A 4805-nucleotide genomic window follows, 5' to 3' on the forward strand; every position below is an offset into this window, starting at 1 on the left:
TGACTCCATCCATCCTTGGAGAACGGTGGTTCTATAAACAGATGACTCCACCCCCAGGTGACAGTCACATCGTACCTCTCATCTTCCTCAAAAATCTGCTTAGCTAGCAACTCTAGAAACCTCTGCAAAAACACCAGGCCTCACAGGTGGAGCATCCTTAACTAGAGCTGAGGTTCTAAGAGAGAGAGGCACCAAGGACAGCCAGGAAGGATAGACAGACAGTGGGCAGAAGTTGGTTTCACTGAGGCAAAGGGAGGTCAATGCCATCCGAGTCAAGCCATCCCTGGGACAGAAGCTTGCAGCTCCTGAGCTCAGACAAGAGATGGGCCCCCTTAGTGCTCCATGAAGCAAGGAGTTTAGGTTCTAAAGTGAAAGGCAGTGGAGGGGCATCTGGATGAAATGCTCTCAGCCCCTTACCTCCACTCCTGCTCACAGTCTGCTTCAGCAGATCCTAGGAGTCAGGGGAAGGGGCTTTTCTTTCCTTCCTTCCTTGGTGTGGATATACGTATGGTGTGCAATGCACGTGTGTACCTGTGCATGCACATGTGCAGGCCTAAGGTTGATGTCAGGTGTTTTGATTATTCCCACGTTATTCACTGAACACAGTATTTTTTCTTTTAAGATTTGTTTTTGGCTTTAGTTTTGTGCATATGTGTGTCTGTGTACATGTTTGCTACGGATATGTAGGAGACCTCAGAGGCCAGGGTAGTGTGTCAGATCCCCTTGAGCTAGAGTTACAGGGCAGTTGTGCGTTGTCTGATGTTGGGTGCTGGGAACCAAACTCTGGTCCTCTGAACCAAGCATGCACTGCCTCAGCATCTCCTCTACCATGGACACAGATTTTATGTGAGTGCTGGCGATCAAAACATTGGTCCTATGCTTGTCCTACAGGCGTCCATTGTGCTACCTCTCCAGAGGGCTTCTAGCAGAAGCAAATGGCAGAACTCATAGTCAGAAAACTCTCAGGTCGTAAACACTCTAGACCAAAGCTTCAGAAATGCTTAGTGTGCATGCAACACGAAGTAGTCTTCTAAAATAACCTGAGTGTCAGCTCATCATACATTAAAGAATAAAGGGCTAGTGAGATGGTACAGGCTCTTGCCACCAAGCCTGACAACTTGAATTTGATCATCAGAACCCACATGGTGGAAGGAATGAACTAACAAATGAAACTGAACTAATGTTAACATATTAAAAAACAAAAACAACAACTATCAGCTAGAGGGATGGCTCAGTGGTTAAGAACACTGGCTGCTCTTCCGCAGGTCCTAAGTTCAGTTCCCAGAAAGCACACGGTGGCTCACAACCATCTATAACTATAGTTCCATGGAATCCAATGCTTTCTTGTGGTGTTCAAATGTACAGACAGAAAAAACACCCATATACCTAATCTTTGAGGAGTGGTGGTGGTGCATGCCTTTAATCCCAGCACTTGGGAGCAGAAGCAGGCCACCCTGGTCTACAGAGTAAGTTACAGAACTGCCAGGGATACACATTGAGACTCTGTCATGTGTGTGTGTGTGTGTGTGTGTGTGTGTGTGTGTGTGGTGTGTGTGTGTGTGTCGCAGCCTCCATTAGAGAGCAGCAGCCATAGCGGCCATGGCCCTGCACTACCCTCCTGGCCCTGGGCCTCAACAAGGGCCACAAGTAGCAGAGAACATCAGCAAGCAAGCCAAGGTGCTGCACCAAGCACACCAAGTTCGTGCAGGATATGATCACAGAAGTGTGCGGCTTCAGGCCCTATGAGTGGCACACTATGAAGCTGCTCAAGATATCCAAGGATAAGCTCTCGATCAAGTTCAAGAAGAGGGTGGGCATGCATGTCTGAGCCAAGAGGAAGTGGGAAGAGCTTAGCAATGTGCTGGCAGCCAAGAGGAAGGCAGCAGCCAAGAAGGACTGATGCCCCCTCCCCAATAAACATTTGTGGTGATGGTGGTGGTGGTGGTGGTGTATGTGTGTGTTTTACTGAGTCAGCCAAAGTAGAAAATTGAGAATGGTTTATGAACAAGTGAAAAATGATCAAGTAAGAAATATTTCTAACTTTCACAAAGTATAATATCAGATAGGAAAGCAAACTGGGTGTGGTGGCAGCACAGAGAGGCAGGGAGGCTTTAGATTCAAGGCCAGCTTGATCTTCATAATAAAGTCCAGACCAACCAGGATTACATAGTGAGACCCATCTCAAAAATCAAAAGGGAAGCTAGGCATTGTAGTGGAAAGTTTTGGTGTCTCAGTTATGTTCTTGTAAACATGGTCTTGTTTTAGTCCCAGGTGTGGGATATGGGGCTGATTCAGACTGTCCACAGCAGCAGACTGTTTGCCTCGTGGGGGCTCTGAGAGGGGCTGTGTGCCAGCTGCAGATAGTTTAGCTCTCAGGACTCTGGAGAGGGAATAAATGCCAGAGCCAGGAGAAATACTGGTGAAGGAGGAGAAGGGGGCGGTGTCCGAGAAAGAAGGTTGCTGCTGATGCAGTTTGACAAGAAGAAGTTAGAAATATGCTGACACAAAGATTGGTCTTGCCCCAAGGAGCCCAACAACCCTAACCAGCAGGAAGTAGCTAAAGAGAACAAAGCCCTTTTCCTCCTAACCTTTCTCTCCTACCTGGTGTTGAGCTGTTGGAGGGGATTGTGGTGGAGGAGGAAGAAAAAGGCATAAGAAATGGTAGGTGCACGCCTTTAATCGCAGCACTTTGGAGGGTGAAGCAGGTGGATCTCTGCGAGTTTGGCCAGCCTGGTCTATAAAATAAGTTCCAGGACAGCCAGTGCAAGACTGAGACCTCCAGAGAGATCTCTGGTCTATTCCTGGAGTCCCTAGTGAGAGGCGGAGTCTGATGTCAATGCAAAACACACAGGAATTTATTGAGCCCATGCGTCGAGGTCTGTCAAATCTTTCAAGCTGCAGACACCACCACCCCCCCACCCCACCCCGAGGAGCAGAAGCATGGGCTTTTTATACTTTTTACAGAAGCAGAACTTAGCAGAGAAACTTGATTGGTTAATAGACTAGCATTGGGACTTCCTTAGTTGGGGAGGGGTAGTGGAAATTTTAAAACATAAACTGTAATACAAACTGGCTGTCCTTGAGTAAAGCTGGACCCTCTAGAAATTTACATGCTTTGGCCTTAATGGGGGTCCTTAAGGAGCAGGGGTTGGTTCCTTTATTAGAGCTACACAGAGAAACCCTGTCTCAAAAAACAAAAGCCAACAACAGCGAAAAAGAAAATTAAAGAGAAAAAGAGAGAGAAAGAGAAAGAGAGAGAGAGGAGAAACTTCCCAATAGTAAGAAAGCTAAAACTGCTGCAGACTCCCAGCAGGCCCAAGACCTTCTGAACAGTGACAGGAAGTGTTTAGGATTTAGCACTTATCCATGACAGTTTCCAAAGAATTACCTAGAGAAGGCTGGGATTTGACTTGGTTGAGATGCCAAGCCCTATAGCTCACTCCACAAAGACCCTTCATGGACAGTGAATAAGGAGCTATATGTGGGAAATCAGCCCAGAAGGACCAATCAGAACAGGAAGACAGACAACAAACAGAGGTCTGGAAGTGGTGGTTCCTGAAGTGGGGCTGGTAGGCACAGCTGGGTTGAGCTACGGCCACATGTGCAGCTGGACTTTTGGCTGCTTTATTGGGTTCTTTTTCCTACCTCCCCACAACACCCCATCCCTTCCAAGCCCATAACACTCGGTAGGAGAGAAAGAAGGTTGGAGAGGAAAGGGGGTTTTGAGTTCCTTGGAGCAAGTTTAATTATTGTTGTCAGGATATCTACAACCAGCAATCGAGCAAACAGCAACCAGTGGCGGTGGCAGTGGCGGTGGCAGTAATGGTGGTGAGGGCAGCAGCAGCAGCCGCTGAGCCTCTCGGGGCTCTGGCATTTATATACCCTCAGAAGGGTCTCCAGAACGCTAAATGTAAACGATTCACAGCTGGCAGAAACACACCCCTCCCAGAACACAAGACCAATCATAGTTAGCAGCTGTATACAATCTGAAGCAGACCCAGATCCCATATCTGGGATTAAAACAAAAACCCACTCACATAACATTTCTATGTTTTTAAAGAAACCAACATTCTCACTACACTCATCTTCACCTAAGACAGTGGGCTGCTCAGTGGAGGGACATGAGGAGCAATCCTAACCCAAGCTGCCAAGCTGAGGGAGATTTTCGGCGCCCGTCTTTCCTACTCCATCATGTTTCTCCATCGCTGTGTTCCCTTCCTTCCTTCACTTCGCTGTCTCCAAGTCTGCCCTGTGCAACTGAACAGTGAGGATTATTTTTTGCACTCAACGTTCACAGCGGCTTAAGTTTTCCCCAGTGTCCTCTCAGCAAACAGCCCTTCCCCTTTACTCTGCCCCACAGTTTGAGAGGTGATGAATCCATCTCCAGCCTCAAGAACATTGCATGTGTAGGCTAGAGAGATGGCTCAACTGTTCAGGGCAAGTCCGGTTCTCCCAGAGGACCCATGTTGTATTCCAAGAACCCAATTAGGAAGCTCACAACTGCCTATGACTCCCAGCTCCAGGGGACCCAATGCTTCTTCTGACTTCTTCAGTCTCCAGCATGCGTGTAGTACACATGTGTACATTCAGGCATGTACATGCATACACATAAAATTAATAAATAAGATATTTTTAAAAACAGAACGCAACACGTGGCCCAACACTGTCTAGTTAGTGGAACTGCCCTGACCTTGGTGTTTGGTTCATTGAACTTATAACCCAGGCTGGTGTGAGCAATTTCTGGGGGCATAGAATTCTAAGGGACACTTTGTCTTTCCTGCTGGACCAGAACCTGGGAGGAGACG

This window comes from Acomys russatus, chromosome 4, assembly GCF_903995435.1.
Source record: "Acomys russatus chromosome 4, mAcoRus1.1, whole genome shotgun sequence".
Lineage (NCBI taxonomy): Eukaryota > Metazoa > Chordata > Mammalia > Rodentia > Muridae > Acomys > Acomys russatus.